Here is a 27,297-nt window from a genome sequence, read left to right on the forward strand (position 1 = left end):
AAAAAAATTGTAACTACAACAAAGGAGAAAGAATAGTACAATGAAGATCACATACATTTGCTCAGATTAATTGATTGTTAGCATTTTGCCACCTTTGTTTACCTTTCTCTCTCTCTATAAACACATATTTTTTTGATAAACTACTTGAAGTAAATTGCAGATATGATGACATTTCACCCATAAATATTTAATAATTCATCTCCTAAGAATAAAGATGTTATTAACTACTGTCTCATTATCACACCCAAAGAATTTAACAAGAATCACATGCCATTATTTAATATAAAGTCCATTTTCAAATTTCCCTAAAACCCAAAACCAAACTCACTGTCATCAAGTCGATTCTGACTCATTGTGACCCTATAAGACAGAGTAGAACTGCCCCATAAGGTTTCCAAGGCTGTAATCTTTATGGAAGCAGACTGCCACATCTTTCGCCCATGAAACAGCTGGTGGGCTTGAACCAATCTTTTGATTAGCAGCTGAGCACTTTAACCACTGCACCACCAGGGCTCCTTCAAATTTCCCTAAAAAGGACTTTTGTAATTTTTTTTTTCAAATTCAGAACCCAATCAAGTTTCAGTTTTTTTTATTTCGTCAATGGGTGTCACAAAAGGCTAAGCCCTGTATCACTAGCCAGAAGGTTGGCGGTTTGAACCCACCCAGAGGCACCTGAGAAGATAGGCCTGCAGATCCGCTTCAGAAAGGTCACAGCCTTGAAAACGCTATGGAAAAGAGTTCTACTCTGACATACATGTGGTCACCATGAGTCAGAATCAACTCGACCGCAACCACCACCACCACCACCTATCTAGAAAATTTCCCTCCCTCTGTTTTTTGGGGATTTGTCTTCTATCTCAAAGACTTTTTTTTTAAGAGTCTTGGCCAGTTATCTCATAGAATATCCCATATTCTGGATTTGTCTGATTGTTTCCTCATTATACAAGATTAAGTCACCTGTGAATTAGGAGATCTTTTGGAGTGAAAATTATGCTTAAAAATACCTTAATTTATCCATAAAATATAATACACATGGTTTTATGTACATTCAAACCATTGAGTAGTTTTTATGCATTCTAAAATTTGAGAACCACTGGGTTATACTAAAGGAAAGGCCTCTGTGTAGATGTGTAGGTATTTGAACCCTTCTGTTTTTAAAATAACTATCAGATCCCTAGAAATCGTTGGTAGATGAGTGAGTGAAGAATTATGAAGTGTTCTTGCTTATCTTCAAGTGCTATTCCCTTTTTTCACTTATTAAGACTCTAAACATTAATTTAATTAAGTAGAACAGTTTGCTATTGTGAAAATTGAATGAAGTAGTGGAGAAGGTGATGGTTAGATCCTAAAATCTGTGCAGAGGTTAAATGTATGAATGATTCAATTGCACATTATATTGGGTTATCTGTGTGGGTGTGCTTGTGTGTATGTGTGTTAAATCCTATGAAAAACTATACCAAAATTGTTAACAATGATTGGTTATCTCTAGGTGGCAGAGTATTTTGAGTCATTTCTATGGGCTTTGCGTATCTTTTATAGTATATTCTAAATTTTGTACATTGAAGACTAATTACTATGATAATTCTTTTGTTATGTATTTAAACATATTTTAACATCTTTTAAATATTTTAACATATTTAAACATCTTTTTTTCATAAGAATTTCAAACCTGAGTGGCACTGGACAAAAAGAGGGCTGGGACAAAAGGAAATTTTCTCCTATTTGGTCTCAGGAAAAGGATTCATGGATCAGGTGTTCGCAGGCTATGGAGTTGCCTTGAAAAAGGGTAGGACAACCCTGGATGTAGCCACCCCTTGGGTTCTCAGTGATGGTTCTCCTGAAGGGAAGGATCACTTGGGGTCATGCCACAGGGAAAGGGCAAAAGGAATAAACTAGTCCAAATTAAATACAATTTATCTCCATACTGCCTTATACAATTGTACAAACAACCCCAAATATGGAGTTGTTTCTCTTTTCTCCGTACTGAGTGGATTTTAACACCTTCACTATGGCAGAAATGGAAGTATTTGAGTTCAGATTTACATTCCCCAAGGATTGTTAAAATCCAGTATAATTTTTCAGGATTTCAAAAATTAACTTTCCACTGGTAGTTGTTAAAATAAAGACCCTGTTGGTAATCCAACTTGTAGGTTGGTTATTTACATTGAAATCCCATTTTCTTTTCTAACCCTGGCCTTATAATTACAAATTTTCAACATATATTCAAGACTTACACATGAATATAAAATAACTTGATGGAGTAGCAAGAAAATTTTGGGGGGGAGAAAACAATATTAAGAATCTTTTCTGTGGATGGTAAATAAGCCAATAATTTAGGCTAGTTAGAAGATTGATTAGATTATAGACACTTGTTAGGAACAATAAATAACATTTATTGGGCACCAATTATGCTAGATGTTTTACATCTCACTTAATCCTTTCATTAAATCTTGTGTGGCAGGTAGCTTTTCTTAACCCTGTTTTATAGATGAGGAAACTGAGGCTTAGAGAGGTTAGGTAACTTAGTCAAGAACATTAAGCTGATGGATCATAAGGCCGGGATTCTAAAGTTCATACTTTTTCTTTTAATTCTTGGGATAAAATCTTCCATTTTCAAAGAACAAGGAGGACTTGAGGAGACCCCAGATACTGGCATTAGGGAGCTATTTTAACGAAGTGGTCAAGCAATTAGAACCTTCTTGGACTATGCTGTGGTTTTTGTCAGTTGCCGTCAAGTCGGCTCTGACTCATGGAGACACCACGTGTAATAGAATGAAACATTGCCTGGTTCTGTGTGATCTTCATGATCATTGGTACGTTCAAGTCCATTGTTATAGCCATTGTGTATTTTAAGTGCCTTCCAACCTAGGGGGCTCATCTTCCAGCACTATATTGGACAATATTCTTCTTGGACTGATGTTGTTGTTAGGTGCTGTTGAGTCAGTTCCAACTCATAGCAACCCTATGTTACAACCGAACAAAACACTGCCCAGTCCTGCACCATCTTCACAATCATTGTTATGCGTGAGCCCATTGTTGCAGCCACTGTGTCCATCCATCTCAATGAAGGTCTTCCTCTTTTTCATTGACCCTTTACTTTACCAAACATGGTGCTCTTCTCCAGGGACTTGTCCCCCTGATAACATACAAAGTACATGGACGAAGTTTTGCCATCCTTGCTTCTAAGGAGCATTCTGGTTGTATTTCTTCCAAGACAGATTTGTTCATGGTATATTCAATATTCTTTGCCAACACTGTAATTCAAAGGCATCAATTCTTCAGTCTTTCTTATTCATATAATAAATGTGAAATGAAGAAAATCACAAGATGGCAGCGGTAAAGAAAGGAGTCAGAAAATGAAATGAAGTTATGAGCAGTAAAAACAGAACAGCAGTGTGGTGGTGGGGATAGGGCAGGACAGAGTGTGAAGGGGAGTTCAAGAAATGTTTATGAAGCAAAAGAAGTGAGAGGCAACCAGAGTGTTATTTAAGAAGGTCAGTGATGGAGAGCAGGCAGAAGCTACGTGAAGCCCAAACTGGTGGTTACGAGGGAATTTATTGACGATAGTAAAATCTTAAATTGCATGCTTAATGTCAATCTAGCTTACAGTTTTAGGTAATGTAAACTAAGGGTGACAAATTCAGAACAGATGGCAAGAAACAAGTTTTATAGCAAGCAAGGCACAAATGCCTGTTGAATGGACATCCTGCAGGGACAACGCTCAAATTCACTTCCAGGGGACTTCACAGCCCTCATCAGTGATTTACGTGTGACAGTCACGGGCGGAAAGCACCTGCTAACAAACTTTCCTCCAGTTTCCGGCAAAGAAAGTATTGCTCCAGTCTGTTAACTCATTTGGTGTGATTTGCTGATTGCATTTTCGGGGAAGCACAATAGCCTACTGATAGGAGCAGCGTGGTAATGGCTTTTAAAAAACAGATGTACTGTGATAATCTAATGGCAAATTCCTTTCCTTAATTTTCTCTCCAAATGTTTGTTTCTGCTTTGGAAGACTGTTTGGAAATGTTTGGGCAAGTACTGTGTTGTGCATGTAGGGTTCAGTGCTGACTGGTTTGACTGAAATAGGAATTGGAGGGAAATCAGATTCCAGGCCGTTTTCTCCTCCCGCTACTATTCCCATCAAAATTGTAGGGTAACTGTGAAGACTGCTGAAGTGTTGGAGCTTGAATCTGAGAAACTGCCATTCTTCTATGCTTTTTCTGTCTTTGAAATCTATGTTTGTGTGGGGGCCTTAGACCATTTGTGATAAAGGAAGTATTTATATTCTCTTCTCTTTTTGGACTCCAAACCTTTTCCAACTGCTCCATTTTTATCAGTAATATCTCAATCTTTCTGTCTATTGGTGTAGAAATTGTGTTCTAATTGTCCACTCATCCCTCTTTCTGTAGCTGCTTGCCTCCTCTTCCCTAATTTAGTTATGTCTTTCATTCCTACAGCTGCCATCTTAGCTTATACTCATCTCATAATTATTTTAATAGCCTCTTTAAGCTGCTTTCCTTTCCTCAGTCTACAGGCCACATCCAGGCCGCTGTCTGTTTTAGTAAATAAAGTTTTATTGGAACACAGCCACATCCATTTGTTTATGAATTGTCTATGATGCTTTCGGAGCCCTGGTGGTGCAGTGGTTAAGTGCTTGGCTGCTAACCAAAAGGTTGGCAGTTTGAATCTACCAGCCCTCCTTGGAAACCCTGTGGGGCAATTCTACCGAGTCCTGTACGGTCGCTATGAGTCAGAATCAACTCGACAGCAGTGGGTTTGGTTTTTTTTTTTTTTGGTTTATGATGCATTCATGTTGCAATGCAGAATAGAGTACTTGCAACAGAGACTGTAGCCCACAAAAGTCTAAGATATTTACTACTTGGTGCTTTTACAGAGAAAGCCTGCTGATCCCACGTCTAGTCTAAGATACTACATATCTATTCAAAATTCTGATTGTATAGGTTTAGGAGGTAAGGCCACCACCCATCTGTCAGCTTGTCATACTGTGGTGGCTTGCATGTTGCTATAATGCTGGAAGTTATGCCACCAGTATTTCAAATACCAGCAGGGTCACCCATGATGGACAGGTTTCAGTGAAACTGTCAGGCTAAGACAGACTAGGAAGACAGGCCTAGAGACCTACTTCCAAAAATTAGCCAATGAAAATCCTATTGACCAAAACAGAATATTATCTGATATAGTGCTGGAAGATGAGCACCCTGGATTGGAAGGCACTCAAAATACATAGTGGCTGTAACAATGGACTTGAGCATACCAACAACTGTGGGCATGGAACAGGACTGGACAATGTTTCATTCTGTTATATACGGGGTCACCATGAGTTGGAATGGACTCGACAGCAACTAACAACAACAACAATATGGAGGTAAGGGGAGGAGAGGAAGGAACTGACATTTGTCGAGTGCTCCATGCAAACTCTGGGCTGGACACTTTCCATATGTAAAACCCAGATCTATAAACTCAGACGAGTAAGAAATGGAACTTCCTTCATTTTTGTCTGAAACTTCATGTAATTTCTGTTATAAAATCCCATCCTTTTTGATGACAGCCACTTAATCTCAGTCAATTCAGTCTTCCCCCTCTCTTCCTTCCCTGGGATTTAAACTGTGCTGGAGGTGTGGGGCGGTTGGATGGGGTGCACTGCATCTGGTCATTGCTGTCAGTCCGGCTCATCAGTCCCTTGCCTGTGAAGGTCTTGCTACATTGTTTCTTGCTCCCAGCCCGAAGGCCCTTTTGGATATGCTTCTCTTGGATTCTTCTCTGCCTTTCTGAGGTTTAAAGATGATGTATCTTTCACATGGTTCTGGAGTCACAGGCTCTCTAGGATATTATGGGATCTTTCATGTCAACTTCAGGTACGTGCGATGCTTCTACTGTTTCTTGACCACATTAAGCCCCAGGGGCTGGGTAGGGCTGTTTAAGGCTCTCTGCTCCTGATATACCTCTCAACCTTTTCTTCACAGGGGTCTTGATGCCTTCTGAGAAGTGAAGCACAGGCCTCCTTTGCTCTTTGATCCCAAATGCAGTGATTCTGTTCATTCTTTCCAGAGCTCTGCCTGGGATGGACCCCCATAGAGGGCACCACTTTCCCAGCACTGCAGCATCAACTCAGTCTGTATTCCCCTCTAGCTCTCCTCCATTGTCCAGCCTAGAGATTTTCATCTCATCAGCGGTTGGGGCCTGGGAGTGAGGGGAAAAAAGGAAAATTTGCCCTTAGCACACATGTTCTCAAACTGATGATCAATACACATGACTGCTTTCCATTGCTTGCTGAACTTTAGGCTTCTGAAACTCAAAACCCAAGAACTGACTTCTGTTTTCTCTCGTGCTGCTGTTTTATGCCTTTCTGAGGCAATGGACACCCAGCTGACACAGCTTACTGTAATACAGGGAACAGACATGGATAAATATCTCACAGTACTATCCTCCCTTTACCACTCTCTTCCACACACTTTATCTATTTGATCCTTACAATAGAACTGGCAGGTGGATGAGGGAATAGATCCAGATGAGTTAAGTGGTGATATTAGAATATGAATTCAGGTGTGATGGCCCCCTCATGAGTGTACACCGCCCCGAAGCATGGATTTTATGCTAGAGTTTGACTTTACCATCTCTGTTATACTCTTCTGCCCCATGTAAAGTCTACTCTACAGGTTACTTATCTTCCTACCCTCTTTGGCGGTAACTATTTATAGTTTATTGGGGTCTCCATATAATGAAATTGACAAGTTAAAAATACAAACTAAACAACTCTGTACCTTCATTTGTTCATTTAATCATACAACAAATAGTCTTTGGTCCATCGAGTGCAAAGCAGTGGGCTAAGCATTGTGACTCTAAGACATGGACGCTAACCATGTTGTCATTGTTGCTGCTGTTGAGTTGGCTCCAACTCATGGCAACCTTACGTGTAACACAAAGTGTTGCCACATCTTGCACCATCTTCATGATCACTGGTATGTTTCAGTCCATTGTTGTGGCTATTGTGTCAAGCACTTTTTTTAAGTTGAGGGTTTCCATTTTTCAGTGACCCTCTGTTTCACTAAACATGATATTCTTTTCTAGCAACAGCAATGGATTGGGTTTTTTTAGGAGTACTAATGGTATGTTGCTGTTTTTGTTAGGTGCCGTTGAGTCAGTTCCAACTCATAGCGACCCTATGTACATACGGTTTGCACTGGCCAACTTTTTTTAGAAGTAGATTGCCAGGTCCTTCTTCCTAGTGTGTCTTAGTCTTGAAGCTCCACTGAAGCCTGCCACTGTGGGTGACCCTGTTAGGTATTTGAAATACTGGTGACATAGCTTCCAGCATCACAGCAACACGCAAGCCACCACAGTACCACAAACTGACAGACGAGTGGTAGATTCTAACCATAGGAGGTATATAATATCAAAACAAAAAACAAACTCATTGCTATTTACTTGATTCAGACTCATAGGACAGAGTAGAACTGCTCCATAGGGTTTCCATAGGGTAATCTTTATGGAAACAGACTGCCACATATTTCTTCTGTGGAGTGGCAGGTGGGTTCAAACTGCTGACCTTTTAGTTACCAGCCAAGTGCTTACCCACTGTGCCACCAGGGCTCCTTTGTATATAATATAGGAAGGAAAAAAAGTGTTAATAATCAAGGTGCACACAATTTATTGTGGTTCCACAGAAGAACATCTAATTTGCCTGGGAAGATCAGAGAAGGCTTTTCAGGAGAGCCAACCACTGAGTTGGGTCTTAGAGGATGTGTAGAACTCTAAATGAATGAAGAAGGCATGGAAGAACCTTCCAGGCTTAAGGTACTGTCTAAGCAGAGAACGCGATCTATTCCTGGATTGACAAATAGATCGACTGACATATTAAAATCATGAGATGAATGGAGAGATGATGGTAGGATGCAGGTCTCTAAATATAAATCAGGACCTGAGCATGAAGAACATTTCATGCTTGCTGAAGAGTACTAAGTGGATGCCTGATGGTGCAGTGGTTAAAGCGCCTAGCTGCTAACTGAAAGGTGTTTTGTTCAAACCCACCAGCCGCTCTGCAAGAGAAAGATGCGACAGTCTGCTTCCATACAGATTTACAGCCTCGGAAACTTTATTGGGCAGTTCTACTCTGTCCTGTAGGGTCACTATGAGTCGGAATCTACTCAACAGCAAAGGATTTGGGTTTTTTGGTAAGGAGTACTAATAGTATTCCTAGTTAATGAGAAACCACTGATGACTTCTGAAGAGAGGAGTACTATTGTTCAATCTGAAATTAACATACTTGGTAATTTTGGCATATGATTTGTAGGGGGAGAGAGGTACATTCAAATCTTTGATTAAAATTTACTATTTTAATAATTTGTGTATTTTCATCAGTTGTCCACATTATCCACGTTCTCAGTTAACTTGGACAAAAGAAAGTGCGCAAGACTGTGATGGAGTAGATACTCTGACTTTTGTCTTGTTTGGACTTGTGTAGACTGTGTGCTCATTAGTCTAGAAGTGTTAGTTCTTCAGTTCCCTTTATAAGGGTTTTATTATTTTGTCATTGGATAATAATGGATGTGTCAGAGTCAATATGTCTCAGCTGCCTGAGATATACTTACCTGTCATAGACTATGGTGACATAATTTTTTATATGATATTCACCTTTCTTGTGAAGATTAAGCTTGTTACTCAGGTCTGGCCTTTGACTAATTTTTTTTTTTTTCCAGGTAAAGGATGAAAAGACATCCTGTTCACTCTTAATTTTCTCTTCTAGGCAAGCCTTTTTAAAATCTGTCATATTAACAATGCTGGAGCATCGTTAGCAAATGGTCAATCTATTTTCACTGTAGAAACAATAGAGCAGAAAGGAAAAAAAGATTAAATTGCAAGCAAGAATGATCAAGTTTCACCTCTAACCTCATCATGAGAAATTCGAAAGAATATCCTTCCTCTCTCTGAACTGTGTAAGATATTTGGATTTATTTATTGATTCATTTGATTGACTGATCTATCAAAAAAACATTTGCTGTATGCCATATTCTGGGTGTTGGATTGGAAGGTGAGGTGAGGTGAGATGTGGAGGGAGTATAAGGTTTAATACACTCCCAAATCTCACCAGCCATAAACAATTCCAATTTATTTAAACTACTGTTTGAACACTGGTCTGAGATGGTTAAAAAAAATACATCAGAAATATTTTTAATGTGCACTGAGCTATACTCTGATTAGTTATTAAGTGATATCTCTGTAAGTTCTTTTAGAGAAGAGAAAATTACTTATGAGTGAGCATAGTCCATTAATTATTTCACGTACCTGAAGACCTCCAGGGAATGCCGTGGCTTCACAACATGGCCCCAGAGTGTTAAATTTTGCATTTGATTCCCTGCATTTGCTGAAGATGAGTAAAACTGGATGACTCCCTGTTGACTCTGCATCTGAAGCAGCTACTGTGCGTTGTTTATTTCCCTAGAGAGCAAGAATTCTCTAACATTCTGCTTTTAGTCAAATTATGCCCCTTTCTCCCCAAAGATTTTCACGTGCAAGTAGATTAGATAAACTGTAGGAGTTCATAGTGACTGCTCTCTGGGAATAGAGAAATATCCTTATATTGCTTCACACGTTATTGTTAATTATGGAATATTTCAAATATGCACATAAGCATAGAAAATAATGTAATAGAGACGGTGCACCCTCTACCTAGATTTAATAGATGTCAATAATTTTGCCATATTTTTTACTTCCTCTCTCTCTCTCTCCGTCTTTTTCTTTCCCTCTTAAAAAAAATGAATTACCAATACATCTAATGCCTGCCGCCTTGCATCACTTTCTCCTCCCCTTCTCCAGAGTAGTTGCTATTCTAAAGTTGCTCTGTATCATTTCCAGGCATATTTAAATTTTTACTACCTCTGTAGAGACCAAGAGACAAAATATACTGCCGTTTATGTGTGATGATTTTAAATAAAGGGCATCAGAGTGTATGTGTCACTTTGCACCTTGCATTTTGCAATCAGAATTGTTTTTGAGATGTCACCTTATTGATACATGTAAATCTAGTGTACTCACTTCAACAGTTGTGTAGTATTTCATTGCTTGAATTAATCATGTTTTATTTATGTTCTTTCCCTTTGATTGTTTCCATTGAGACTTGTTTCGTACACGTATATGTTTCTTTGGGGGGAACACCTAAACGTGGAATTGCCGGGCCATGATTTAGGATAGACTCAGCTACTGATGAAGTCCCTGGGAGATGCAAATGGTTACGCTCTGGGCTGCTAACCGAAATTGGAGGTTCAAGTCTTCCCACTTCAAAAGAAAGACCTGGTGATCTATTCTGAAAAATCAGCCATTGAAAACCCTTTGGAACAGTTTTACTCTGACACACACGGGGTTGCCGTGAATTGGGACCGACTAGCCCACAACTTTTGTTTGTTTTTTTTGAGTTTGTTTTTAAGTAAAGGGTAAATGCCTCAGAAGAGATATGAGAAATCATTTTGAAAAAGACAATTCCATAATGTGTCCCATAATTGAAGATATAAAGGACATTTTAAATACAATCTCTAATTTACCTAGTGATTTTAGGAAAACTCATGTTTGCCGTGGTCCCTATTTCAGCAGACGGTAACCAAGGCAGTTCTGCCCATTCTGGTTTGTCTGAGGAGAGTTCAGGCAGAGTGAATCTGCTTTTATTGCTCACCAAAGAAATGGAGAGATCAGGAAGCTAAACCAAGGCTACTGACTCAAGAGACTTAACTCTAGGACCCCCAATTTGTCTTGAATATTAAATCCACTGTCTTTTTTGTTGTTGTTAAGATTTTACACTGCCTGATAACAGTAATTTTTGCCACACGGGACTCTGTCAGGCTTAGCTGGAGGGCAGAGGGCAGTGAGAGTCCTCCGCGGCATAAGGGCCAGGAGAGCTCTGCAGTCTTGAGGCATGGCTGGGACTGAGGTATTTGCTCTTTGCACCTCAAATTATTCTTTAACTCAAATGCTCTTCTTCATATACATGACAGGGGTGATGAGTCAAATGCTGGTGAGGGACTGATTGACAGGGCAGAGGCCCAAGCCTGGAGGGGGGGCCAGGGAGGACGATCATGAAAGGAATTGCAGGAAGAAGCTGCTGCCCAAGCCAGGGCTGTGGGAGCTTGTTGGCTCTCAATGTTCACGTCCCTAATCTTTATATTCAAACTATATACCTTAGGGTGTGTGAATCAACACACTCTGCTTATTTACTGCTCCTTTTCTGGAACACTGAGCAGCACTGGTTGTACAAATACATTTTCTATCTCTAAGGCCAGTGTTAGAAAGAGATTCCTGTCCTTCCTGGTCACTCAGAGGGAGAGTGTGACAAGGGCATGTCCTGCAGTCTTTTATGCCAGAGAATTGCATGAATATTTTCTAATGTTGTAGGATGCTACACACTCCTCATCAACTCCATGATGCTCTTTAGACTCTTAATGTGCTGCTGCTATCTTTTCACACAGCATTCTTTTTTTTTTCTTTTGAGGGGCATTTCCCCCTTTATTTTTCCACGCTTGCAATTCTTCAACTTAAAAAAAAAAAAAAAGTCCACCTATCAATGGGACTTGCTTTTTTCTCTTTAAGACCCTGAACCACAAGGGTGTCTGATTAAATTAACCGTCAGTTCCAGAGCCCAAGCTGCATTCTGTTTAATTTACAATTTTCTTATTCGTACAGGAGTGATAGAAACCCTTTTCTCCCTTCCTGTCACAGTGGGTTCAGGCGGCACAGGGGACTCTTCCTATCACTGGCTCTGAAAAGACATGTGTCTCATAACTGGTAGTCAGAATAGATCAGCGTTGTATCTCTTTGAGGACAGTTGTTAGCTATAAAATCAGATATGAGAGGGAGGAGGAGTATATCCCTGGTAGAAGAGAATATTTCATATTTTCTCAATCACATTTTCTGGGAAACAAGAGTGTAGCCAAATATACAATACATGACAAGGGAACCTCACGTCTGCTTTGTTCTTTGCTTTTCACCTGAGTGTGTTTTTCCTTGCCTATTTTATCTTTTCAGTTGTGTTCTGCACTTCGCTTTGTCCTCCCCTCTTATTTCTGAATTTATGCATCAAGTAATCCATCTTTACTATGTAGGCAGTGCCATCACCACAAATCCTGCAGCCTCTCGGACTGACTATAAAGTAAACCTCTTTGAGAAGCCTCCGGATGGTGACTGGTTGTATAAAGTAGATTATGCCTGTCTGGAGTTCCCTGAAAATGGTTGTATTCACTTATTACCTGTCTTTGAAATGAAAATATCCAGACAGTTTATCTTTGAATTGCTCTTCTCTAGACGACCAGGTCGAAAACTTAATAGTATCATCAATTCAGTTTAAAACAACAATCTATTTATTCCGGATACTCTTTTCCCAATTCCATACCTTGGAAATGTTCTTGGTAAAGCTATATATTTTAATATTGTTTGTATTATACCAATTTATGGAGGCAAAAATGTACTTGATGCTGGGAGGGAGGGAGGGAGGGTGGAAGGGAAGAAGAAAGAGAGATACAGATGGAAAGAGATAGATAGATAGACAGACAGACATATAGAGAGGAGAGTGAGGGATGAGGTTGAAGAAATTACTTTTTAAATGGAGTTGTAATCTAAAAGTCTGCTTGAAGATGATAGCTTCACAGAAACGAGATTTTCTCTTTTGTTTCTATCTTTGTCTTTCTCAAATACATACTACGTTAGTGAAGGCATCATCTATTACTTTGACGATTCCACTTTATGCCCTCAAACACTGAGACTTCAAGATAGACAGATTTAAGTCTGCTCACTTATTTCTTTCCTCTCACATGAGTAGTCAGACTTTCAAGCAAAGGTTGAGTCTATTCCTGATAGCTGTCCCTGTATTTACACCAGTGGCTCTCATCAATAGAGATTTTACCCCCCAGTGGACAGTTGGCAATGTATGGAGATATTTTTGGTTATCACAGCTATGTGTGGGGAGTGGGGTGTTACTGGCATCTAGTGGGTAGAGGCCAGGGATGTTGCTGAACACCCTACAATGCACAGGACAGCCCCCTACAACAAAAAATGATCTGGCCCAAAATGTCAATAGTGCTGAAGTTGAGAAACTGATATACACGAACCAAACTTCCTAGCAAATGGTGAAGGCAAAAGTAGGAGAGAAGAAAAGTAGAAAACAAAAATAAACTGAGAAATTACTACTGGCCAGAGATACACTTTAATGTATTTCTTTCATTTTCTCCTTATAAACATACCAGTACATACATATAATTCATTATTCTTGCTTTTATTGATTTTTTTCTTCAGTCAAATGAGGAATCAAAGACCCAGAGACGTTAACTAATGTGCTTTAAGTCACTCAACTAGCTGAATGCAATTCTAAAGCCATGCTTTTCCTATTTCCCCTCACTGGGATCAGGGAGACAATTAACTCCATCGAGTGATGGAGAGAATGGTATGTTTTATCAATATGGATTTGGCATGTTGTATCTATGATTTATACATAGATACATATGCATATATATGTATATATATGTGTGTATATATATATATATATATATACGTATATAACAAACAGTCTGATCCTGTTGTGCATGGGGTCACCATGAGTTGGGTGCCAACTTGATAGCGGCTAACAATAGCAACAACAACTCTAAGGCAGCAGTTCTTAAAGAGTGGTTCAGAATCAACGAAGTTCGCATCACCTAGAAATTTGTTAGATATGAAATTCTAGGGCTCCATCCATAGATATGGCCCGTTGTTGTTTTCATGTGTTGAGTCGATTCCGACTCCTAGCAACCCTGTAAAACAGAGTCAACTGCCGCATAAGCTTTCCTAGGCTGTAACCTTTATGGGAGCAGATCACCAGGTCTTTTCTCCCGTGGAGCCACTGATGGATTCAAACTGCTAACTTTTTGGTTAGCAGTCCAACACTTAACCATCATGTCACCAAGGCTCCTTATAGGTATGGACTAGCAAATGGTTTTATCAAGCCTTCTCAGTAATGCTGATGAACACTAATTTGAGAACTACTGCTCTACAACATCCTGTCAAAAGGTCCTCTGGCTCCTTTCTGAAGTTGTCTAGGGTCAGGAAACTCCCCTTGCCTCTAATTGTTACAGACTTCTTTCTTTTACTGAGCCAAAATTTATTTTCCTGTCACTTTCACCATTGGTGGTTTTTTCTTTCTTTGCTCTTTTTGAACCTGAGATAACTATGAAAAACACTGGTTTTGTGGTCCTTAGCATTTTCAACAAATAGCAACAATTGCGGAGCTGAGCCCTGTTGACTCCAAGCTGATAGACCTCTTGAGGCTCTTTGAGGTCATCCAGTCTTAACTCCTCTCTGTTGAGCACACCCTTCCAAAATCTTAATTCTTCCCCTTTCAAAACTAAGAAATTGTAAGGAGCCCCAGATGGAATGTAAGTCTGTGCTTTTATTTTGACATTTCTTCCAGCACTAATTAGATAATATCTGATCTGTTCTATTGTTTTATACTAGAGTGTGAACATTTCTAGAGATTTCTCTTCATTGGTTCTCTCTCTTTGCGGGAAACCTCACAGGATAAGAACTAACCATTATAATATGAAGCCAGTATTCTTATGAGATTTGTAAATTAAATTTTCTTTCCAACTTTTGTTTAATATATTCAGTGTCACCTTGAAAGGCTACTGAAATAATTTTGTGTACCCTATCAGTTTGTTTCTTGTTTGACATCTGTGTTTGTTTACATAGCTTTCAAAAGTGGAGAATTCTGTCACCAATTAATGTTGATGGTTTTGAGTCAGAGAGAAGAGAGTATGCTTGTGAATGAAGGTTTTTGTTTTTAAGTTTTTTTTTTTATTGTAGCTGAGTGTTTTCTAAATAAATATTCACCAACTTTATTGAAGACTTCAATAGGATAACGGAATCACAGGCTTTCAGAGAAGTAAGGCTCGAATATTTTTATTTACTGGAAATTCCTCTGCCATTGAACAGTGTGACTACTGAAAATTTATAAGAGGAGTATGATTGACCAAGTGTGTGTTTCCTTGTGAAGGTGAAATCTTAGGCTAAGGTAACTGGTCAAAGAACTTTAACAAGGACATTGTTAAGGGCATTTTCTATGAAAACAGGAGTTCCCAATTTCTGATCTTCCAGGCTGTCTGAAGGATCACCTAGTGACCTTATTAAGAATATAGATTAAGTAGCTTTGTGGTGGCGACTGGGAAGATATACAGGTAGTCTCTGTCTTACGACGGGGTTCCGTTCAGACAACTCTGTATTAAGTCGGTTCTGACGTAAGTCAAATACCTCTTTTTTTTTTTTTAGTTTTCATTATCATCTTGTATTATCAGTATCTTTATAAACTCGATCTTTGAACATCTGCAAGTGAACATCTGTGAATGATATCATCAGCAAATTATGGCTACAACTTTGTATGTAGTACATATTACTAACGATAGAATGTGTAATGTGCAAAAAAAGACTGTCATAAGTGCAGTTCGTGGTAACTTGAATACATTGGAGACTACCTGTATTTTATTAACTTCCCCCCAGTGATTTTTAACATGTACCTAGATTTGGGAATCACTGTTCTAGATTACACATTGTCCCCTCTATGAAGATCCTGAGGAGAAAGCTTTTCAGATTATAGGACAGGAAAATGTTATGCTTCTCTGAAGAAACTGCTATGTTTGATCTTGTGAACATTATAAACCTTATAACTGGTTGTATTTACCTTTTTGATTTGAGAGGAAGCTCAGAGGTAATTTTGACCCACCATTAGCTTTTGCATCGGATTTTCTAGAATACATTTTTATATACTTTTTCTTACTCTGGCTTTATTTTAGCTTTCTTCCCCTATTTTCATTTCACTCTTATGGCTCAGTCATTATTTAATTTTTAATTTATGGTATTTTAAATAACTTTTTAATATACCCAGTTGCTGTGGAGTTGATTCTGACTCATGGTGACCTCATGTGTGTCAGAGTAGAACTGTACTCCATAGGGTTTTCAGGTCTAATGTTTTGGAAGTAGATAGGTGCCTCTGGGTGGACTCTAACAGCCAACCTTTATGGTTGGCAGTTTAACACGTTAGCTGTTTATATCACCCAGAGACTCCTCTCTTGTGGTATTGTTGTTGTGAGTTGCTGTCGAGTCGATTCCGACTCATGGAGGTCCCGTGTGTAAGGAGTACAACTACTCCATGGGGTTTTCAAGGCTGTGACCTTTCAGAAGCATCTCGCCAGGCCTGTCTTCCATGGTGCCACTGAGTGAGTTTGAACTGCCAACTTTTCAGCTAGTAGATGAGTGCTTAACAATTTGTGCCACCTAGCCATGTACAAATACATATAATGACTAGCAAAAAAAGACTGCTGTGTAAGTCATTACTGGGCTATTTTAGGGAATGGTACTTAATAATCCTGAATTAACTATTACTGAACTTAATACTCTATTCTGTATATGCAGTGCTTCTATGACAGTAAACCAAGTTATTAAAGAGAACCATGGTCAAATAGTATATAGAATTATATATTCTATGTCCCCCTTTCTGTGTTTTATAATGAACATGAGTAGTTTAAAGGCTCTGAAAAAATGCAATAAAGACATTTAAAAGGTCGTTAACCAATTTCCCAAACTTTTAAAAAACCAATCACTCCCTCCCTCCCCCAAAGAACACATGTTAACATTTCCAAGTGGTATATTATCAGGGAAATACTGTATGGTTGCTTATGGTTGCAAGTGTTGAATAGTAGTGTATATGAAATGAGGAAAGCTATTGTGTTGGATGAGCAGAAATTATCAAGCATAGCTGGTGGAAATAAACTGCATTAAGTGAGTAACTTTAGGAAAAGGCGCTAGTCAATTGGACTTGTGGAGGAAAAGATAAAATAAGGAGAAAGAAAAAAACCATAGTAAATTTGTATTCTTACAACGGCAGAAGGGAAAAGCTCCAAAAGCACACATTTGCAGTATAATCGAGTGGGGCTGAGATCCTAGCTCATCTGAACCATGGTTCCACTTTCCTGGTGCTCATGGCATTTTGCTAAGATGTAGGGTAAATGAGGGTCCCTGGATGGTGTAAACAGTTAATGCACTTGACTGCTAACCAAAACGTTGGAGGTTCAAGTTTCACTTAGAGGCACGCTAGAAGAAAGGCCTGGCAATCTTCTACCAAAAAATTAGCCATTGAAAACCATATAGAGTGGGGTGCAGAACTCAAATTCTAGTGAAAAGGCCAGACTTAATGGTCTGACTGAGACTCGAGGAAGCCCAGAAAGCATGGCCCCCAGACTCTCTGTCAACCCAGCACTAAAACCATTCCCGAAGCCAACTCTTCAATCAAAGATTGGACTGGACAATGGGACATAAAATGATACTCGTGAAGAGTGTGCTTCTTAGCTCAAGTAGATACATGAGAATAAATGGGCAGCTCCTGTCTGGAGGTGAGATGAGAAGGCAGAGAGGGTCAGGAGCTGGTTGAATGGACACGGAAAATCAGGAGTGGAAAGGAAGAATGTGCTGTCACAGAATAGGGAGAGGAATTAGGGTCACATAACAATGTATATATAAATTTTTGTATGAGAGACTAACTTGAATTGTAAACTTTCACTTAAAGTACAACAATAAAATAAAATTAAGAAAAAGAAAGAAAACCATGCGGAGCACAGTTCTACTCAGAAACACAGTGCGTTGCCATGAGTCAAGTTCACTCGACAGAACTGGTTGATTAGTGTAAATGAAGGTGGAGCAACCTATGGTTTGAGGTGGAGCAACCAATGGCAGGCAGAGAATGAGTGGGTGTCTGGAGAGAAGTGTGGGTGGGTTTATGGGTCAGACAGAGGATGAAATCAGAGGGGGAAGAATTTCTATATGTATGAATGGATTAACTGGCCCTGAGAGCATGCAGTCTCCCTAGGACTTGCAGACATATTGCACCTTCTGGGGAACTTGGTCAGAACATGCATAAATGAAATGTTTTGTGTGTCCATGTTGCTTCAGTTTTCTTATCTGTATCCCTAGAGGGGACAGGGAGAAATAGTTTTATTCTATGAAAATTCTGCTCTGTTGAAGGATATGTTTCATGTGAAATCCTATTAACTGGTTTTCACTTTGTCACTCCAACTCATAGTCCATGTTAAATCATTTTAAACACTACCCTAATCTTTGTGTGAACAAATATTAAACAGGGGTTGGGAGAAACTTATCTAATACAATTCAGTTTGGTGGTTTGAAACCACCAGGGGCTCCATGGGAGAAAGATGTGTCAGTCAACCTCTGTGAAGATTTACAGCCTTGGAAACCCTATGTGGTTTCCATGAGTTGTAATCTACTTGCTGGCAGTGGGTTTGATTTTTTTTAGTTTTAATGTTGCTATGAGTCAGAATTGACTCCATGACACCAGGTTTGGTTAAGGAGCCCTGCTGACACAGTGGTTAAGCGCTTGGCTGCTAACCAAAAGGTCAGCGGTTTGAACCCACCAGCCACTCTGTGGGAGAAAGTTGTGACAGTCTGGTTCTGTAACGATTACTGCCTTGCAAACCCTATGGGGCACTTCTACCGTGTCCCATACGGTCACTATGAGTTGGAAATGACTCAACGGCAATGGGTATTGAGTATTGTGTGGAAGTATAATCTAAATTATTCAGGGAAATAAACACTGGCTCTCAGTTCAGCACCTAAATCGTTCAAGGTGGACCAAATGAAAGATAAGCATGAACTTAGAAGACTCAATATACTTTTGCCATGTAATGAAAACCAAGATCAGTCAGTGCAAATTATGTGGCCCAAAGAAGTGAGCTGGCTGAGAGAGTTTTGTAGTCACTTGCAAGGTATTCTAATTTCTTAACATCTCATGAGAGCCAATTCCATGATTTCTATTGCTTCATCATTGAGTTGATCACTTGAATCCATTCTCCCTTGCTGGATGGCCATGTTTATTAACTAAGAATCTTCTCCGTCCATCTTATTTTTCTAGTTGAGAAAATCTACCTTCTTTAATATCACTTTATCAGTTCTCTCTGTTTAAATAAATGTCTGTAAAATTTAATCCAAACTCTTTTCTTCTATATTCAACACTCACACTCACTCACACACACACACACAAGCCCATTGAGAGGGGGGCATTTTCTAAAGAAATCTTGGCTACCTCACTATCCTACTTCAAGCCATGGCTAAGATCATTTAACGTTTAGAGACCTAAACGGTTTTTATTGCTTTGAATTATATATTATATATAGTGCTAGCTCTAAAGTTCAAGTAACTTAGGGGAGAGGAAAATTGATGTTACCAAAAAAAAATTGTTCCGGTCTATAAACATTAAACATTCTTAGTAATGGCTTTAGATAGGCTAGTAGGGTAACCAAGGTTTCTTTAGAAAATTTTTTCCCCCCAATGGAATTTTTGGTTTGTTTGTTTTTAAATAGAGAAGAATCCAGAATTACAGAAATTTAACTTGAACAAAGACAAGCTGATAAAGATTTGTCCAGGGTGAGTGTGGGGGTGATGGTGTTGGGTTAACTGTCTCAGCAGTATGATGCTATTTTTTCCCTGTCTGTTACATGTCCAGAAAAGAAGCAGGGACTGTATAGATCAAGAGCATGAGGTAGATGGTGTCATGGAGCAAGTGACGGCCTGGTGATCTGATAAACCATTTTGTAACAGTAATAGTAGGAACCTGCTGTACTCTGTTTTATAGGGTCACTATGAGTCAGAATCAACTTGATGGCAAACAATAAAAACAACTGTTTATTGAGTGCCTCAAAAATTTCAGGATAGTGTGGCATGCTTTCTATATTTTGTTGTCGTTAAGTGCTGTTGCGTCAATTTTGACTCATAGTGACGTAGCTCTTTAATCTTCTTAATAATCTTTAAAATGGTATTATTATCCCTATTTTATAGAAAACTGAATCCCAGAGAGACTGAATAACTTTCCTAAGGTCACACAGCTTGTAAGTGATGGAACTATAATTCATATTGAGAATGCCATATTGACTTAAACTCTTTACTCTGATTGCTCCTATTTCCTTTTTTTAAAGATGCCAGGTAAGAAACAGAGTGAAATAACTATGTAGCAGCTTAATGATTGTATTGGCCATGGAATAAAGAATTAACTGACAGCCCCCAAATCAAATATTTAAAATAACAAAGGCTTATTCCTCTGTCACTCTACATACCCAGTGTGTTCCAATTGAGACTTTCACTCCATGTCTTCATAGCCCTCATCAAGGTCCCAGGGTGATGGGTTACATATCACTACTACTCCTAACTCAATGGGAAGAACCAGTCACAAGGCCCATAGTCTCATTCATGTCCCAGGTAACATGCTGCATGCCATATTCACTCTCAACTTAATAAGGAGAGCCAGTTACATGTCCCATAGTCTCATTCATGATCCCAGCTGACAGGCTGCATGTCACATTCACTCCCAACTCAATAGAGAGAGCCAGTCACATGGCCCATAGTCTTACTCATGGTCCCAGGTGGCAGGCTCCATGTCACATTCACTCGCAACTCAAAGCGGAGAGCCAGTAATATGGACGATAGTCTGAATCATAGTCCAATGTGACAGCCTGCATGTCACATTTACTCCCAACTCAATGAGGAAAATCAGTCACATGTCCTTACTCAACCACAGGGGAGACAAGAAGCACAATCCTACCACGTTCCTGGCAGGAGAGGAGAAAGGAAGAGGGTGAGCAGTCCAATAGCAACCACAATGCTACTGCGGGTGGTTTCCATTCATCAGTAGGATGCCACTTTCCTCTTCACTATATTCATTTTGCCCTCCCATCAACTACTTAGCACTTTCAATTAGAACTGAGTATAACTTTGTTTCCCACTACGGATTATCCCAGTCTCTGTCCTGCCTCTCAAAATCTGTGCGAGAGGCTAATTCCTTGACCTCTTTAGGCCTAGTTTTATCAACCATAATGTAAGTAGTTGGATTAGGAGATCTTTAAGAGACTTGCCAAATGAAAAATTTTATGACTTTATGAAAAGGCAAAATAAATCCTCCTCCTTTTGTTATCTTGCACTTCCCAGGCAGGTAAAATAGGCTGTCTATGGCTGGGGAGACATAATCTAGCAATGGGGAGATAAGCATCTGAGGGACACTGGTGCTGAGCAGGGATAGAGATAAAACTGCAGAGGTGGACCTTAGACTCCAATCCAAGAGATCAAAGGCAGGTAAGAAATAGTGAGGATATCATCACATCAAGAATCCTCTGACTTTAATTTTTTATTTATTGTTTCTTTAATGATTACTTAAGGTAAACTATTTCATACACACACACACACACACACACACACACACACACACACACAATGTCTAAATGCAAAGTTCAAGCAGACTGTTGTTTTTTGAGATTTCAGTGAAGTACACACAGGACTTACGTTTTATGGGTTGTACAGTATGATCACCACTACCCATCTGTCAAGGATTCCTGGGTGGTACAGATGGTTGAGCCTCGACTACTAGCCAAAACGTCAGCTGTTCAAATGCACCGAGAGGTGCCTGAGAAGACAGGCCTGGCGATCTGCTTCTGAAAGTTTACAGACTTGATAATCCTATGAACTATTCTGCACAGATGGGGTCGTCATGAGTCATAATTGACTCGAAGGCAACTAACAATAACAACAACCGTCTGTAAGTACATTTGTGCTGGCTTGCATGTTGCTGTGATGCTGGGAGCTATGCTACTGGTATCTCAAATACCAGCATCATACATAGTAGACAGGTTACAGCAGAGCTTCCAGACCAAGACAGACTAGGAAGACAAGCCTGATGATCATCAGCCAATGAAAACCTTACTGATCCAAACAGAATATTGTTTGATATAATGCTGGAAGATGAGCGCCCTAGGCTGGAAGGCATTTAAAATACACCGTGGCCACAGCAATGGACTCAAACATACTAACAATCATGAAGATGGCACAGGACCAGGCAATACGTTGTTCTGTCGTACATGGGGTCACCATGAGTCACAGCCAGCTTGACTACAGCTAACAACAACAACAACAGTATGATCATGATAGTTGCAGACATCTTTCATCTAGTGCCAGAGTAACCAAACCATAGCATAAGATTTTTAATAGCTGAATAATTTTTGAAAGCTACCATCAGCTGAATTATAAAAACTATGGAGATAAGTGATACCAAATGTCTTAGGTAGGCATATTTCCAAATATTCAGATGACTGTCATTGTTCTGATATGCATTTTTTTTAACTATGGACATCCTCCTCAAATTATGGCTTTCTGAAATGAATATGTGGGTTCTTACGCCTGGGTATATGGATTCATGGAAGCTGGGAAGGGCCGGAGCAGATGGATGGGCCTAATGTACCACAAGCACAGCAACCTCCTTAGACAAAGGCTAAGAGGAGTAGAGTAGAAAACAGCCCTTAAGCCCTGCACAACGGCTACAGACAGAGCTAACAAAAGCTCCAGCTGAGTGTGTTTTCTGCTTAGCTCTCTGCACGGGTCTTCCTTTCCCACCTTCCTACATAGTCATTTTATTAGTGAATACCATATATAGGGAGCCTGCCTAAAAATAAAACTGACAGAGGGAAACTCCCTAGAAAAGGGGTGCTTGGAATTCCCTGATCAGGAGTCTGAATTTTATTCTCTAGAAAGTGAGAGACTATAGACAGTTTTTGAGTAGGGCAGTGAAAACATAAGAACTACATACATTCTAAAGAATTACCTGGTAGCAGAAAGTAAGAGGATTTACAAGGGAAAAGTTTAGGAGCTTATTGTAAAAGACAAAAACAGGATAATTAATAATCACTTTGGTAATGAATATAAAGATCGATTATATTTTGGAGAGGAGGGAGTCGAGAAGGGAGTCAGGATTGGCACTATGATTTTAAGTCTTTCTCACTGTCTATGGAGAGAGTAGGCACTCAGTAAACAGTTTTGAAAGGATGGCTGGCTGGCTGGATAGATGGCTGGATGAGTTCTACCGGCAGTTTATTGGAAGATAGAAGGAAGTGAATGTGTTTTTGATCATAGTTCAAGAGTGTGAGAAATAACTTGAATTTGAAACTGTGGAAGAGAGCACAGTCCTAGCCAGGCCCTCGGATTCAAAACTTAAATGAGCATTTACTTGTATACCTGAAACCTAAATAGTGATCATGGAAGCCGATTCTCTATCTTATTAAGCTAGTACCTTTATTTTGACAGAAACTCTGAATCTGCTGTGAATGAGGTCAGCCTTGTGTTCTTTAGCCAGTGAAGGCATTGGCAATGAATAGCATGCAGGCCAAGGCTGTAGGAGATGGCTCTTAGAGAAGGATGGTGACTACTCTAACTACCAAATAAAAGTTCAAGTAAGCCATTTGTCTTTCTTCTCCCTCCTCCATCTTCCACCTCCATCACATGATGTCCTCTCCACTCCCTTGGTACTCATTGCCTTCCTGCCTCTTCAAGTTATCCAAAGTACAACCACATTGCTCCCGCTCCCACCCCCTCAATCCCATATCTACACTAAACCATCCTGATTAAATTTGCCTTCCCCAAGAGCTACACATTTTTTGACGTTGATTCTCTCTCTACTCCTCTCCAATTCTTTTTTTAGTTGCAAGTCCAAGCAGAATGTATTTATTTGGAGGGATTGATGGTAGTCTGGTGTCAGGAGGAAGACACTCATATATACACTCTTTCAAGTTATATGCACAGTGGTGTGATTGACTAGCTAATTTGAAATGAGAGTTCAAAACCAAAAAAAAAAAAAAAACCATTGCCATTGAGTCGATTCCAACTCAGTGACCCTACGGGACAGAGTAGGACTGCCCCATACGGCTTCTAAGGAGTGGCTAGTGGATTCGAATTGCCGATCTTTTGGTTAGCAGCCAAACTCTTAATCACTATGCCGCCCTATAAAATAGTACCTAGTACCAACTTTTGAAGAGAAACTCAAATTTGCCTCCATGGTGTAGCTTATAGGCCGGTACTGCCTATTCACAGCTGCTCAAACTGACTCTCCACCTGGAGTAGAATTTGCACAATTAGAATCAGTGGCATTGATTGATGGAGCAATCATAGATCTGAATTAGAGCTGAATGTTCCAGAAACTATCTGCTACCCCTTAAATGTAGTGGAGAATATCTCCAGGTCAAAATCAAAACCCTTTGAATCTTAGAATTGGGACTTGTAAAGCCATCACTTAGCACAATTTTGTTATTTCAAAGATAACAAAGTAGAGGTCCAGGGAGAGTTATGTGTGCTGTGCAAAGCCCCAACATTCACTGAAATAACGTTTTTTTTAACTTGAAGAATATTTGCATATTTTTCTATATTGTTAAATATTTTGCTAAAACCTGCACAATATTCCATTATATAGAGGTGCCAGAACTAATTTAACCAAATACCTATTTAGTGTATTGAGGTTATATTCATTTGTTTCACTTCTATGGATAATACTGAGGTATTGGTTGGTCAGTGGTAGAATTTTCACCTTCCACACAGGGGACCAGGGTTTGATTCCTGGCCAGTGCGCCACATATGCAGCCACCACTGTCTATCACCGGAGGCTTGCCTGTTGCTCTGATGCTGTGCAGGCTTCAGTGAAGCTTCTAGACTAAGATAGACTTAGGAAGAAAGACCTGGTGATCTACTTCTGAAAATAAGACAGTGGAAACCCTATGGATCACAATGGTCTGATCCGTAATTGATCATGGGGATGGCACATGACCGGGCAGCATTTTGTTCCCTTATGCATAGGGCCGTCATGGGTTGGAGGCTGACTCCACGGTAGCCAGCAACAACAACATAGATAATCCTATGACAAGTGTCCTTATACATGAGTCTTTGTACACATCTTTATTACTGGTGGTGCAGTGGTTGAGAGCTGAGGCTGCTAACCAAAAGGTCGGCAGTTCGAATCCACGAGCTGCTCTTTGGAAACCCTTATGGGGCAGTTCTACTCTGTCCTATAGGGTCCCTATGAGTTGGAATCGGCTCGATGGCAATGGATTTTTTTTTTTTTTTTGGGTTATTTTGAAGGAAAGGGATCTCTGGGTCAGAGGCTATGGACATTATGAACACTTTAATCCCATTTCCAAATTGTCCTCCAGAGCAGTCTTACCAGTGGATATGAGTGCCTGTTTCTCAGCAGCCTCACCAGCACTGGATATTTTCGCTAATAAACAAATGAGATGGAAATGCAGTTTTGTCTTAATTCACATTACTGTCCTTATTAGCAAGCTGAACATTTTTTTTTTTTCTAATTTCTTTGGCATTGCATTTCCTTTATTCATTAATGAATGTCCTTTTCCCCATTGTTCTATTGGAGTTTCTATCTTACTGGTTTGTAAAAATTCGTTCAGAAGATAAAATAAAGTCCACAAAACAATCCCTCAATCGACGGTAGGTGTTATTATTACTACTGATACTGTCATTGTTTATTTTGCTGTGGTTGTTGATATTGTGTCTGCTCTGTGCTGTCTCATACTTAGGAAGAAACTACAAAAGGTACACCGTCCGGGGTCAAATAGACTGTGTTAGGTTGATCAGAAGGTAAAATATATCTCTCTTTCTTTGGGAAAAATCACCAAAGTATATCCCGATTATTCTGTTGTTTCCAAAATCTTTTGTCTGCAGCCTTTAGCCAGGCTCTATTTCCTGTGGAATAAAGCGAAATGTGATTTATGCTTCAGGCAGACATATAATGGCAGACAAATGATTCCACCTGTTTTGTTTCTTCTCTAACTAGGCATTGGGATTCTTTCTTTTCTCGGAAATTATGGGAATTGACCTCAGAGAATACCTAAATTGCAAAGTGCCTCCTTTTTTAATATATAGCATTTTGCATTATCCCCATTTTTTCTCCTCTAGAAAGTGTGAAATTACATATCTTTAATGGAATTGGTGTAGCAGTTCTTTTTAATCTTTTTAAATATTTAGTGGTACACAGTGTTTACTTTTAATATTCCATTCTTGAATATTGTGTTTTATAGAAGGCTATCAGGGAGTTTCCTTTTTCATTTTTACAGCAGGCTTCAAACTCCTGTGGGCTTGTGCTTATTCATTCCTGTGCTGCTGTGTTCAAACTCTTCCTCAGGAGCATGAGTAGCATTGGTGGCTGGTCACTGCACCAACCGTTAGTGAGGAAAGGTGGAGACGACTCAGGGATGTTGAGTATAGTCCATGGTGGGTGAGAACTGAAAAATATATCAGACTCTATTGTGCGATTTGTTGTGGAGAGTTAATATACGTAACTTGCTTAGCTCAGTTCCTTACACATAGTAAATGCTCCAAAGATGTTGTTGCCTTCTTACTACATTTCTCCTTTCCCACATGCACGAGGGAACAGGGCTCTATCAGGCCACCAGGGATCCTTTCATACCCATATCAGTTTCAGAACCTCACTGGAATTATTTAATACACACAGACACCAAAAAAGATGCTTTGGGTGCAGGGTAGGATGCACTTTTAAGTACGAGAAATTAAAAGGGTTTTTGCGCTAGTTGGAAAAGTGAGAGGTGACAGAGCCCCAAAGATGATTTTGCCATGATCTTAGCTTGGCCTCCACCACCTGTTCAGTTTTCTGTACTGTGTTGGGTTGTGTGTTACTAGATGGTGGTGCAGTGATTAAGAACCCACCAGCCACTTAGTGGTGAAGTTGCTTAACCTTTCAGCTGCACTAAGTATTTAGACATGTAGGAGGATAATCGTATCAACCCCCGGCCTATTTAATAGGGCAAGTGAGTTAAAATTGTGATAAGATTTAAATCCATGTCAATCAGCAAATTCAAAGCACAGCACTATAATTAGATACTCACGATTACCCGTAGACTATCCTTGTGGGCAAAATTAATGCATATTGAAATTTCGTAGCAGTTATTTTAATGCCAGATATAACCTAGTTCAAATGAGTTTATTTTCCTATTCTGAGCATGGTGGGCTACCTACATATAAGGTAGACTTCCCTTAGAGATGGAATTTTCTGCTACTTCAGAACTTGGTGCTAATCTTTCTTAGGTCATGGTCAACACACTTAAGTGTTGGGAGTGATTTGGAGATGTCTCCAAGGTACAACTTTTTAATGGGGAACACAAGACTATTCTCCTAGGGAAATGACTTGGCCAGTGAGCTTTATTAGATCATGCCACTTTATTGTATACTTTTGTAAGCCATGTTTCTGTATTATGAACATATTATTTTTGATGTTGTCACATTAACTGTTTTAAGCCAGAGAAGCAGAAACAAACACAAAACTGATTTTCAAGAAGGATTCTTTTAGATTTGCATTTGGGTGATGTCTTAGCCTGGGTTATCTAGGGAAGCAAAACCAATAAGGCATATAAATATATATATATATATATA

Source organism: Trichechus manatus, unplaced genomic scaffold (genome assembly GCF_000243295.1).
Source record: "Trichechus manatus latirostris isolate Lorelei unplaced genomic scaffold, TriManLat1.0 scaffold00044, whole genome shotgun sequence".
Classification (NCBI taxonomy): domain Eukaryota; kingdom Metazoa; phylum Chordata; class Mammalia; order Sirenia; family Trichechidae; genus Trichechus; species Trichechus manatus.